This window comes from Coenobita brevimanus, chromosome 62 (genome assembly GCF_032717465.1).
Source record: "Coenobita brevimanus isolate Jiangsu-jjx chromosome 62, ASM3271746v2, whole genome shotgun sequence".
Taxonomy (NCBI): domain Eukaryota; kingdom Metazoa; phylum Arthropoda; class Malacostraca; order Decapoda; family Coenobitidae; genus Coenobita; species Coenobita brevimanus.
The window spans coordinates 2894320-2909017 of record NC_137015.1 but is presented as its reverse complement, the minus strand read 5'-3'; the positions used below and the strand labels follow the sequence as shown (position 1 = coordinate 2909017).

The 14698-nt window shown below is 41.0% G+C and overlaps 1 protein-coding gene across 1 annotated transcript in view; it reads right to left on the bottom strand.

Annotated features, from left to right (window-relative positions):
• The window catches only part of LOC145404086 (uncharacterized), a 201806-nt gene that overhangs the window by 9175 nt on the left and 177933 nt on the right, over positions 1-14698 (bottom strand). The gene's annotated exons all lie outside the window — the stretch shown is intronic.

The window sequence follows — 14698 nt, the reverse complement described above, 5'->3', positions numbered from 1 at the left end:
AGGTATGATTGTGGATAACACGAATATAGATGTGAAATTAATAAAATCACTCACATACTACTACACCATGATGAAAATGCCGTCCACGACACTGCCCAGATGCACGCACACTGGCAAGACTCCGGAGTGACTAATGACAATTCCGTGTGGGTGTGGTGGAGAGAGAGAGAGAGAGAGAGAGAGAGAGAGAGAGAGAGAGAGATCCTATGCTTCAGTGAGAGACGGGAGGAAGGATTGTTTACAACATGAACAACTCCAGCCTCCATTTTGGTTCGGTGGTGATGAGGAGGGTTCCTATGCAGTAGTCCCGGTCGATGTTATACCCTCGCACAAGGGCATCGCAAGGGCATGATTTACGAGTGTATTTCTTTGATCCCTTCTCTACGCTGCCATTTTGCGTTTCATTCCTTTTACCACCGTACTCTTTAATGTTGATTAAGGGAGAGGTGTCATTGAGAGGGAGTTAAGCCTTCAAATAACCACTTCAGTTTTAGAGGCCCCTTCTAACTTGAGAATAACACGCCTATTGTTCTTTCACCTTAAATTGGCACAGACATTTCCTCTTTTGCAGCATATTTTAAGAAACTAAGTGGTAGGAAAAAAAGAAAAGAAAATGATAATACGGCTCTATATTCTTTCCACAGCACTGCTTCTTGACTAACATTATATTCTAGTTGCTAATCTATTGCCACAGTTAAATAATTCAAAATAGAGTTGGCAATTTTCGGTCAACTTAGAGTAAAAATAGTACAGTGGCATCCAGAGTAAAATATAAATTCATAATCCTAATGAAAGAGTTAAGGACGAACATTTACTGACAGACTCCACCAAATATATGAAAGGATTCGAAGCCTACACTCACAGGTTTTTATATGCCATTGTTTTTAGTCAGTCCACAGCGTGAGATAGCTCAAAATTCATAGATGAAAAGGAGTTCATATGCTTGAAAGAGATTCTGAAGTAAGCAAAATATCACCCATTGTTATATACTGTTTTTTTTTCTGTGTGGATCTATATTTAATTCGACTTTGACGCAGGGCTTAGATGATGGAAAGGAAATTACTGACCTAATTATTTTTTTTTATCTCGGCTAAGGGATGCTGGGTAACGTAAATGAATAACATGTAACACCTGCTATGTAAGCGATGAACTTGACATTTGAATGTGTATAATGCAACTCTTATGTGCAAGCTATATACAGAGCGTTTTGAGACGTCCTTGTGCAGTAAACAGCCACGTCTCCCACGGCCATACCTCACAGACAATAACACCTTAGTCATAGTCATACTTCACGCCTCGTTGACACACCTCACTCTGCTACACCACAAAACTACTACCTCACACACTAACACCTCACTCACACCTCAGAGTACCACATCTCAGTGACACATCACACTGCTATAGGAGCAACACATACACACACACACACACACACACACACACACACACACACACACACACACACACACATGTTCTATTGTTCAGATGTTCAAAGGAATTAACAAGAATCTCAGACTGTAGCCGTGTCTCACCTTGAAACTGGAAATCATTTGTATTTTAGATGAGATGGCATTTCTAGGAGCGGCACTGTCAGTCTGTCTCTCAGTAACGCTTTTCGGAAATTAGGTGTGTTATTCCCGTAGACTTTAGTGAAGCCACATCACACCACAACACACTATACCACCTTCCCACACCACACCACACCGCACATAATCAGACTCCCAAACCCTACCACACCACACACTAAGGGTATTAACTGAAGGACCCTGAAGCTCCCGCATCTAGTTCTCTTATACATTTTTTTTGGTAATAAATAAAACGGAAAATAAAAAAGTAGTAATGCACATGTTATATATTAAAACAAACGGAAGATCAACACAAGAGAGGTACATAATAAAACAGAGAGAGAGAGAGAGAGAGAGAGAGAGAGAGGCATACACCATATGAAAAAGGAGATAAGGCATACAGAGAAGGAGAGAGGGAGTGAAAGGAGGAAGGCGAGCCACCAAAAGGGGGAGCCGTAGGACTCGTGAAGGTGAAAGTGAAGTTCCTCTTGCCAACACTGCCGCCCAGGCCTGTTCCGTGTCGTGGCTGGGTCTATATGCTTAACCCCCTTACTGCCATACCCTATTATATTTCCAGGTTAACCCCTTACTGCCATACCCCAATATATTTCTGCCTAAGTCTAAATGCTTAACCCCATTACTGCCATACCCAATTATATTTCTAACGTAGTCTGTGTGCTTAACTCCCCTTACTGTCATTCCCTATTATATTTACTAACTCCAGACGATTTTATTCAGCTTAGAAGACCCAGGAGCTGAAAGACATTATACCGTCTCATCTCTATTGTTTTTACGCATTGTGCACCTACAGTATACTCTTCTTACTTTTTTAAAAATCAGAAGATGAACAAAAGAAGGAAATACAAATTATAAAAAAATCCATACACCAAATTACAGGCGTCCTAAAACTGCCATTTCTTCATCTTGAGTGCTGGGATGTAGCAATAGATTAGCTCTAGATTATGGTAATAGTCACGAAGAAGTGATAAGGAAAGGATATAGAGCTGTAGTATTGCCTTTTTCTATCACTCAACTGCGTGAAATATACGTAAGTTGCAAAAGATCGACAATCCAGAATAATTTATGTTCAAAAGGATACAGTAGTCTACAGCTCTTGGCAGTATTTCATTTAGTTCCAGATTTTTTTGTAACTAGATATTTCCCTACATCTGTTTTTAATGTTCCCCTTTTTATTTTACGTTAATTTCTCCCGGGGTTTTGTGTATTTGCGTCATATTGCCTCTTAATCTTCAAAGTACCAACGTTACCCTTTGAGTCACCTTAGTCTCTCACACTATATTACTTGTCTCAAACATGTAGCTCTTCCCTGAACATTATCGATGGCTCTGTGTACTTTATGAAGCGAGGGGACCATATCTGATTAGCATATAACAGGATAGGTCTCATTTTGTACCCCTAGTCGCATAATTCATTCTAGGGTAATGACAACAGCCACGACAAACATGGTACTAGAACACCAATCTATGTCAAAACAATAGCAACAATAACAACAGCAACAAATAATAATAATGATAAACCCTGTGTGTGTGTGTGTGTGTGTGTGTGTGTGTGTGTGTGTGTGTGTGTGTGTGTGTGTGTTTATCAGAGAGAGAGAGAGAGAGAATTTTAATGGTTAGTTTAGACAATAAATCGCTAAGGAACAGACGCTAGTCTCCATACCCGACGAGAATACGGCCCACAGTCCTTAACGACCCTAAGCAAACCCAAACACAATTACTGGACCAACATGCACTGGTAAGCTCACTGCACACGAAGGAATACAGGTGTTTGCCCATGCTAAATACACAACTCTAATCTTGCCCTGGGTATGAGACACAGCCTGTTTGCTAAGATACCCACAGTATAGATTAACTTATTATGACGGAAAACAAAGGAAATAAACTTGTGTATTCTCTCTAACGGTTAGGATTACACAGAGCCCAAGTCTTTCTCTGTGTTGTCCGAATCCATAGAGAAATCAGCTACAATACGCAATTTATGCAACCTAAGCTCCTGCTCATGTTTCTTTCCCACCCAATAAACAGGCTATGCACTTTTCATTACAGACCAGCCACAACACTACCTCCGTTTCTGATACTGCGCCAAAAGATACAATGAACTTCGACAAGCCCAACAAACATCAACAAAAGAAAATAACAACTCGGACGAACAGGTCGCCCCACAGAGAACCAGTTTCAACAATACGAGTAGAGGGGAAAAAAAAAAAAATCAAGTCCCACTAAGCACGAAAAACTCCTCACTGCCACTGAACGCCTTACGAACCTTAATTTCGACGTCATTACTATCGTCATTACCCTCGACGGCAGAGTAAGAGACGTGTTCATAGCGGACTTGTGACGGCATGGAGAGAGGCCACACCAGCCGCCTCTGTGCCCTGAGCCACTCCAGAAGCCTGCTGGTGGAGCGAGGAGCCTCCCTGCCCTCCATTTACTGAATTGCCATCACCCTACTGTACTGCAACACAAGACACAGTGTTACCCCATCACGGTGTTCCCCGCCATATTAGGTTTTAAGCCAGATTGAAAGCTTGTTTGCAAGTTGGTAAAAAGCGGTTGTAAACATGGAACGTAATGAAATCTGGGTTGCTAAATTAGGGCTAGGGTACGCGACCTGATGCTCTAAATCCTGAGGTTTGGTGGGTGTGCCAAGCTTGTTTGTAAAAAGTGAGTCAAACTAATATACACCTACTAGAACAGACGTATCCTTCGGTCTGTACCTATGTCTAAGTACCTGGTATCCAATAGGCAGGACCAGGGTAATAAGAAACGATGGGAGTTCATGTCATCCGAGAGAAAGTTATTTTGAATTAACCTGCCCACCTCTACACACACACACACACACACACACACACACACACACACACACACACACACACACACACACACACACACACACACACACACACACACGACTTCAGACAGTGTGCTTGGTTTATTTTGACATGGATAGGAGTGGATGGGAGGGGAAAAAATGGGAAAGAGCTTGAATTCTTTACTTCTCAAACGTTTCGGCCTACACAGTCCATCCACAGAGAGACTGTACAAAAGTGAGGGATTTAGATATTTTTATAGCACTTCAAATTCAATAGTCCTGCATACAGATCAGTGCCGACATCTAACAAAATGGTATGAACCGAAGATTGTAAAGCAGGAGTTAGACAAAAAGATGAGAAAACCTTTAGAGGCAGCACACATATGTACAAAGGAAGTTACTAATTATAGAGACGGCTTTTGTTGGTCAGTCACTGCAGCAGGTGCAGCTTTGACCTCACCAAATGAGAGGGCATGAGGGAGCCATTAGGCGTAGGAAGGTGTGGGGTCAAGTCAAGATAAGACCACCAGCTCAGGTAAACACAATAGAGGAGAACAGCCAATCAGTTTTAACCAAGACAAAAGTCCCAGGGTAGTTCAGTGTATAAAAATAGTTAAATTCCTCACATTTGCACAGTTTCTGAGAATGGACTCTGTGTAGAGAAATAAAGAACTCAAGCTTTTGCCTGTTTTTCCCCTCCCAACCATTCAAACTGTATACTGAACATATAAAAGGGAATTGCCAAAAGCATGACTATCCACACCATCCCCAAAGGTGAAGCTACAAGTTTTCGCGTATGACTTTCTTTTAGCTTACTCTAAAACCATATTTTACATGAAATTTATTACGTCACATCATACGGTGGTACAGTAATTTCTAGTCTCAAATCCCGTAATCGTCATCCCTTATTGTATTGTGGTCGTAAATTTAACTATGAAATTGGAGTGTAAAACCCGTAGACTTTTCTTGCCTGCTTAGCTGAGGGCCACACAAAACCAGGCTGTGCAACGAGACGCCGCCGCTCTTGATATATAAGTTGATGTTGCACTTGCACTGGAGGCACTATGGCGCCACTAGATTACTACGGTGTATCAATTATCTGTAGCCTTATTTATTTATTTATTTATTTATTCGTTCATTCGCGTAGCAGTGCCCGTTAAACACTGCTTATATGGTCAGGTAAGCATATATGATACAGTGTTAACAATATTTACTAGAACTCCATTTCAAGGTATTGTGCCCTCATCATCCTGAGACAGTCCATTGCTAGACGAAGGCCTCTACCATTTTTCTCCACTCTGACCTGTTGGTTTTTAATCTGTTCCATCCAGTGTTACAAATAATCTGTGAATTTCATCTCTCTATCTTGCTTCTGTGCATTTTATCTGTCCATCTTGTTTTCTGTCTGCCTCTACCCCTTACCTCACCCCTGCGTTGCCACCCATTACCAAGTTTGTCTATCTATTACGGCATTTCTTTTACGTAAACTGTGATGTACCCATTTCCACCACACCTCACTGACCGATGATTATATCCTCTGTTTTCTTATGTTTTTTCAGGAAGCACTATTTTTATCCTTCTATATGATATCTAACAAAACCCTTCCCAGTTGTTGTGAGCTGAGCTGTATAATGTTGGGTATATAGAACATATGGAATTGATGTGCGACCGCGACATAGTGCAATATTCGCTCCTTGAACCAGATGTGTTTCTGTGTATTTATTTACTCATTTACTTATCTGTCTTTATTTTTTTCTTGTCACCGTCACACCTTCTCCAGCATACGGGAAATTTTTCTACCCGGGAGAATTTGCTGTAGACTTCATCAGCCTCAGCCCCTCACAACATAGTCCATCCCTACGCTGCGTAAAACAGACCAATGGTAGCGTGATCAGGGGAAAAAAAAAAAGTCATTGAAGTGAAGGGATAAAACTTCTGTTCGTATTATGCGTAACCATAAATCAGCAGCAAAGAAACAGAGAAACGAAATAAATAAATAAATAATAAATCAATAAATAAATCAATAGGAATAAATATGTGTTCACTTAATCCATTGCAAACGAGAAGAATAAACAAAGATTTGAGATCAGGTGTTTGTACAGGTGAGAGCGAAGTACAGACCCTCCCCTCCAAGATACCAAAAAATAAATGATAAATAAATAAATAAATAAATAAATAAATAAAATAGCCGGTCCAGGATGAGCTGAAACAAGAATCTTACCCAAGAAAGTTTTACCAAGTCACAAAACTCCCCCTTGAATATGACACGGAACAATCGGACTTCCATCCAGGTCCCCAAAGTGTATTGCTGGGTGAACAGGGACAAAAAAGAAAAAGCAAGAAAGAAAAGAGAGAGAGAAAAAGAAAACAACTTATGTCCATGAGTCTGACCGGTCATTGAGTCAACTTGGATTTTTCTAGCTTTTAACTGGATGTGCTTACCATTCCACCACTGAACCTCATCTGCATGGTTGAGATGGTAGTCCCACATGGTTCTGACTACAGCAATAATTAAAGCCAACGATGAAAGCAGGGGAAATATCTTACTATGCTCATATTATTATTGTTATTATTATTGTTATTATTATTATTATTCCCCCTGTGGCGGGGGGGACACAACCTGGCCGCACTATGGGGTGGTACTACTACTCTGCGGCCAGGTTGTGTTAGGAAGAATACTGCCACCGTATTCCCTGCGTGTCGTAAAAGGCGACTAAAAGGGGCGGGGTGAGGGGACTAGGGACCCCCTCCTCTGTTTTGTAGTTCCTAAAAAGAGACAGGCCAGAGAAAGGGATGGGGGATGGAGTTATCCCCGTACCCTGAAGATTGGGTCTATGAATGTGCGTGGATGTAGTACGATTGAGGCTAAAAGGGAGGAGATTGGGAGAATGTTTGTGAGAAGAAAGTTGGATGTGTTAGCTTTGAGTGAAACGAAGATGAAATGGAAGGGGGAATCTATGTTTGGAAGTGTGAATGGAAGATTGTCAGGTGTTGATAGAGGAAGATCTGAATGCTAGAGATGCGAATGAATGTGTTTGAATGGATGAGTAAATGGAGAGTGAGTCGTCCTGTCTCGGCTACCTCCCTTTCCTTGGGGGAAGCAGCCTAGGTATATAGATAGATAGATAGATTATTATTATTATTATTATTATTATTATCATTATTATTATTATTATTATCGTTGTGGTGGCGGTGGTTCCAGACTCATTTGAAACGTAAACTCGGCAGATAGCAGTTGCCTTTCTGCATTCTACCACCCTCTTTTCAGGGGATAGGGAAGTAGTTGAGGGAGTCTATATAACCAGGCAGTAGAGCCGTCCGGTTATATCAGTGCCAGTACATGAAGGCGTCCCTCCTTAGCACCATTATGCTCACGTAACAAAGCACAGTGACACGTCTTTAGTGACAAGTTTAATTTCTGCTTTCAGATTCTGATCGAAGTTGTACAGTGCGACTCCTTTCGGCTTCTCATAGCGAACCAACTCCACCTTTCATTCACCAATACTGACGTGTAATTGGTAAGTACAGTACTGAATTCATGCTTAACCCTTTCAGTCCGAGGGGTTATCTTGTCTTTTGTTCTTGCTAGTTCATGACGATTTCAAGATACACCAGTTAAGTCCAGGTGTTCCTTTTTTTTTTTTTTTTTTTTTTTTTAATGAACTGAGGACACCTGTAATCTGATGTATGGATTTTTTTTTATTTAATTTGTTTTTCCGTCTCTTCATGTTCTGTTAAAAAAATAAATAAATCTATGTAGCAGTAGTGGGTTAATTACGGCTCAAGCTAACCTGTGCATTTTGAAACATCTCGCCTAAGTTGAATAAAATTTTGAGTAGGTGTCAAGAATCAAGAGGGAAAATAAGTACCGGACTGCAGGGGTTAAGGGCCGTTCTCTAAGTTGCTTTGGAACTTACGTAACTCCTCTTTCTTAGCGATTTATTCTTCATATTAAGCATCAAAATCGTCTAGTATGTTACTGATTCAGACTGCTAGCTTATATATCGCTATGAGAGGACAAAACAAGCAAAATAATGTCAGGATCTTCCTTTGCCACCTAGAATGCGGTCGTGAAGTTTTCCATTCATTCATATTTCTGTGTATGAATGTCAATATTTTCAGCTTCCCTACATACTGCTTCAGAACTGTTGAAAATTTACTGATTTTTGCTGTCTTTCTGTCCATTGTTGTTGTTATTACTCTTACTATTATTATTATTATTATTATTGTAAATGTGTAAATGGTAAAAACTAGGCGATGCTTTAGAGTTAGAGGAAATTATCTGATTCATATGTTTTTCTTGGTAATAGTATGTTTTAAAAAATATGTTTCGGGGTTGTGTTTTCCTTGTTTTCACTAAATTAGTGGTACAATTGTGTAAGAAAACAGAAGGAAAAGTAAAACAAGAAGATGTAGATTTGGAGGAGAAGGAGAAGAAGGGGGAGAAGTAATAACAGAAGACGTAGTAGAGGAAAAAGATGATGATGAAGAAAGAAAGGAAAAATAAATGATTGTTGTAGAATTTGGGCGATTTTCTGGTGTAATCATGCTTGTGGTGACGGTACTGGTTGTGTAAGACTACGAAAAGTTGCTGTTGACTTACCCTTTTGAGGCTAATCTCTGCTGTAGCCATTGTGACGGTCGATTGCTGTATCAACGATTATATTGTCGATAACTTCTCTTCACAGTTTGCCCTAGTTGTGTAAAACTGGAGTATTGCACGGTATTTCAGCTTTCATGCGAAGTTTTTCAACTGTCCACCCCTCCTTTTATTTCACAGTTGTATTTAGGCAGACTGTTATCGCTATATGCATGTGCTTACTGCGTATCGAAATTTAGTCAAGTTATTGGGATGCGATGACATATTTCCACGGGGTTCTCACAGTCAGCATTTTACATCATTGTCGTTCTTCTCGCGTGACTTCAGATTTGGTTTGCAAGTTTTGTAGGTGTTCAGTCCGTCCACGATCCAATCGTAAACCCGTCCGTCGTAGAAAATTAATACTTACGAGGACAGAGCGACCAGTTGTTTAGACTGTTGTTGTCGCGAAAATTTCCACACTTTAGTTCTTTTAACTTGACTTGGCCCAGAATTTCGTCCATCTGCGTCTTATGTCACGTAGCTCAGTGGCATACTAAGACTGGGCTGTGACGCTACATCCCTTCCATAGTACCTCTTTGTGACTTGCACCATAGTCTATAGTGTTAGCCTTCTGTACAATACAGTATTCAAGATGGATAGCTGGCAATTTTAGGCCAAGTTAGAGTAAAAGCAGTGTGGTTCACGTGGTGTTTAGTCCTCATAAATGCGAACCGACCTGCTGTTTAAGTTGTTGCTGCTTTTCTCGTGTGGATTTTTGTGCGAGTTGCCGGTCTTTTTAGTCCATCCATAATCCACACACTTCTGAACCGTGAGCCGTGAAGCAGAGGGCATGTGTGTCACCTCCTACGCTGCACCTGAACGACTGTCCCTCCATCCACAATGTGCTCTACTTATTAGCTTACTGGCTTATCACGTGACCATCATAGTTCACAGCGGGAGAGGAAATGGAGAGAATGAAGAGGGAGGCAAGAGAATGGGGTACTGGAGAGAGGGGGGATGAGAGGATTGAGGAATTTAGAAAGGGGGATGAGAGGATGGAGGGAGGATAGGGAGGAATAAGCACTGGAGAGAGATTAAAGAGAGGGGGATGAGAGGATTAAAGGAGTTTAGGGGGGATGAGAGGATTAAAGGAGTTTAGAGGGGATGAGAGTATGAAGGGAGATTGGGGGAATGAGAGGATGGAGGGAGGTTGGGGGGGATGAGAGGATGGAAGGAAGTTAGGGAGGATAAGAAGATGGAGGGAGAATAGAGTGGAGGAGGAGGAAGGAGAACGGTGAGTACTGGAGAGGGATAATGGAGAAAGCTAGAGAGGGAGAGAGGGGTGATGGAGGGAGACCAGAGTGGAAAGGGAGAGGAATAGAGATTAGATACAGCGAAAGGAAAGGGAGGGATGTGGAGAAGAAAATAGGGGAGTATGGAGGAGATAAGGGGAGGGTAGATAGGTTAGAGATGGGAATGGAGATAGCACTGGTGGGGAGAATGGTGGAGGAGGTAGGGTGATGGAGAGATATAATAGGTTGGTTAGGGATGATCAGGAAAGGTTTGGGAGAAGAGAGAGAGTGGGGGAGGGAAGGTTGGAGAGAAAGAATAAGTGTGTAGGAGAGCTTGATGAGAAGAGAGAGAAGGGGAAGGATGGAGAGAAACAGCAAGTGTTGTAGGAGAGGTTGGAAAGAAGAGAAAGTAAGAAAGGATGGAGGGAAAGGATAAGTGTGTAGGGGATGCTGAGTATGAGAGGCAGGGAGATAAAAGGCATAAAAGCCGGGAGGGAGAGAAACAAGAGGCATTTTAGTGATGTGGAGAGGGAGAGGTTGGGGGAGACAGGAAGAAGGGGAATGATGGAGAGAAATAATGAGCACGTAGGGATGTGGAGAGAGAGAGAGAGAGGGAGAGAGAGAGAAGGAAGGGATGTAAAGTGGTGAGGAGGGTTAGGGGGGAGAATAGACAGATAAAACAAAAAAGGTGAGGGAGAAGGGGGGTATAAAACGAAGGAGAGAGAGAGAAGTGGAGGGAGAGAGGCAATAACACGAATTGCCAACTAGTAAATATTGATCAAGTCCTCGCTGCTCACTGGCCGTTGAATGCCGAACATGAGCCGTCAGGGACAAATGCAGTTTTTATTTTGCCTGTCTCGTTTAAAAATATCATGCATGTTGTAGTGATACGAATGAAGAACGGAAGTTTAATGTCGATTTACTTTTAGGATTATGTCTCCGGGGGTTTCCATCACGCACCACTGAAGAATGACACAACTTGCTTTTAGTTTGTGTGTTCGTTTTCGAATATTATAAATTTTGTGATATAATCCCAGCAGAAGTAAGAGCAAGAGAAAAGTTGATATTCCTTTGGAGAATTAGTTTCTTCTTTATCCTCTCCTTCTCCTCCTCCTCTTCTTCGTCACCTTGCGCCATTGAAAACAGCGGCACAACGTTTATTCGGTGACCCTGCTTGTTTCAGAATATTTCAAATTTTACAGTGTAACCTAAGTACCAATAAACACTTCCAAAAAATAGCCTACTACTGCGGGAGTCTCAGGACCCTTCCATAAATGCCTTTGGTGTGGCGTGGTGTGTTTTCGTTAAAGTCGCTAAAGTCTGCGGGAGTGAAGCACCTCGAGTCCGGGAGTATGTGAGAAAGGCGGACAGAGGCGATACAAGAGATGATCCGCATCTTAATAGGAAAGAAAGAACGAAAAAGAAAAAAAAACTTAGGGCTCTTTGAAATCTGCCCTTTTTGTTATTCCACAACTGGATTTTCCCCCTGTTTTCAGGACATTTACATTATAGTTTTATGTGTAAGAGGAATTATTATCATTATTATTTTTTTTGGGGGAGGGAGGCTGAGGGGGAGGTGATCCGTCTTTTCTGTGCCCTTTCCTCCCCAGACCCTGTACTACGAGAGGTCTCCCTGAAGCTGTAGGGGAAAAAAATCGCACAGAGGAGATTACGGTTTTCCCCCCACTTGGGCTTAGCTACTCTATCAGGCTTCTTGATGTCGAGTGTTTACGTGGCCCTGGGATTACACGATTAGGTGGCTGGGTAGGCTTAAGTGGCAAATAGTTACTAAGCATATAACAGGCGAGGGTGTGGTACTGAGTGGCGGTGGTTGTTGGCAGGAAGGGTGGTAGTGCTGTGGTGGAAGGGCTGAATGGTGATAATGGTAGTGGTGGTAGGGCTGAATGGTGATGATAGTGGTGGGGAGGGAGGGTAAGATGAAGACAGTGGTGGTAGGAGGAGAGGAGAGGGATGGTGGTAGGGGGAGGGAAGGATACATGGCGGTAGTGGTGGCGGTGATGCATGGTAGTGGTGATAATGGTGGGGAGGAAGTAGAGGATGAGGGTAGTCGTAGCAGTACCAAGGATGATGAAGACGGTGGTACGCATGGTAGGAAGGGAGGCATGGTGGCAGTGGTGCTAGAGGTAATCGAGACGGATGGTTGATGGTGATAGTAATGGTAGTGGCTGAGATGGGTTGCTGGTGATGCTGGTAGTGGTAGCTGGGAAAAAATGGCTGGTGGCGGTAGTGATGATTTCAGAGGATAAGTGGTAACAGGAAGTATGACGGGAAATCACCACAAGTCACTGTATATCACCATAATTCACTGCATATATCACTGTCACATGTCACCCAGCACCCATTCTAGCCTCGCTATTATAGTGGAATGTCATGACGTTGGTAGGAGAAGTCCACCTAAAATTTTCACCTTAACCTGGCCCAGGTTTTCGTTCTTTTGCCGCCTATTTCACGTTGCTCAGCAGGGTTGGCATGATTAAAATAAAATTATTTTAATCAAGTAATTATGATCGATTATAAACAGAGAGAATAAAATCACTGATTAAAATCAGAATATGTTTATTTTAAATACAATAATATGCTACTATCTATCACTATTACCTAAAAAGTTACAAACAAATAAACTAAGTCACAACACACTGGAGGTTTCAGGACATATTCCTGGCTGTTCAGATACGACTTGTACTGAACTTGTCCCAGAGCTTCTCACTCAATGGGAATGTCAGCTTGGTATATTTAGTGGGTGAATATACCTCTTGTCATTCTTTGTATTTATATATGGCTCTGATAGAGATACTTTGTACTCAGCCTGCATTATTCGTCAATATTACATCACTAAATTTGGTGTGCTGTATTTAACTGGTTACTGTGGTTTTACTAGTACAGTACATCTTTTTAACGTAAGTACTAGCTTTATTAATTATAATAACCTTTTCATACAGATATTTGAGCCAAATTATACCCACCGTAAATATATATATATATATATATATATATATATATATATATATATATATATATATATATATATATATATATTACAAGAATGGCTTTAAACATATTACACAGAGAAAACGCGTGCATTATTGTATAAAACGTGAAATGTGAATAATAGTGAAAATTTTCTAAAAAGGAAAAAAATCGATTATAATAAAAAATCTGATTTTAATTAAAAGAAGAAGTCGATTTTTTAAATTAAAAAAATCTGATTTTTTTCCCCAACCCTGTTGCTCATTGACAGAAAAAGATAATGCACCGGCTGTACATCCTCTCCACAGCACTTCTTCATGACTAGCATTATATTCCAGTATTAATCTATTTTTACAACCCAGCGTTCAAGATGGGGGGAAGGCAGTTTTAGGCCAAGTAAGAGTAGAAGGAGTATAGCTATCGTACGTAGAACGTAAGCCCAAGAAAGTCTGTGAATAAGGATAGTAAACCCGGACATTCCTTGGATCTGGTTAGCCTTGAAAGTCAGGTGGGGTGAGCGCTTCCCTCCATTTAATCCTCCCAGACAGTTAGAGATGCGCACCGTCTATATTGAATCCTTTGACTATAAGCTGACGTATTCTGTTGATTTATTCTGTTATTTCTCCCAGGAAGATAAGATGCGTGCCGTCTATATTGAATCCTTTAACTAAGTTGACGTTCTCTGTGGTTTCATTCTGTTATTTTTCCCAGGCAGATGGAGATTTGCACCGTCTATACTGAAGCTCTTGAATCACCTATCGTATATTTTTGATTTAGTCTCTTAATTCTCCCATGCAGGTAAAAATGCACACCGACTATATTGAATCCACTGATGAGCTGACGTGTTGTTTTGATTATGTTCTTACAGCCTTCAAACGATTTTAATTCAGTTTATTGAAGGCCTTTTGTAGTGAATGGTCACTGAAAGCTATAAACCTGTCCAATTCAAAATGTCTCCCCTGATCCAAGTAACATCATCTGGAGTTAACAGGAAGGAAACTGAGAATACGGCATCATTGAAAAAAAATACGGCATAAATAAGAATATGGCATAACTGAGAATACTGCATAACTGAGAATACGGCATAATTGAGAATACGGCATAATTATAGGATTGAAGAAATGAAGTCTTGACTGATATTCACTGCGAGCATACCAGAATTTTTAAAGAAAAGATAAAAAGAAAATAAGATTGAAAATCTGTCTATTGTCTGTCTGTCTATCTATCTGTCCATCTGTCTGTCTATCTGTCTATCAATCCATCCATCCATTTATCTGTCTATCTGCCTGTCTATCTATCTGTCTATACCTATTCATCCATCCCTCCATCCATCCATCTAACTATCCATTCTTTCCTACCTCCATATAACTATCTGTCTATTTATCTATGTCTGTATCTATCTAGTGTTTTATTTGCAGAGGCTATTGGCATCAGATTTA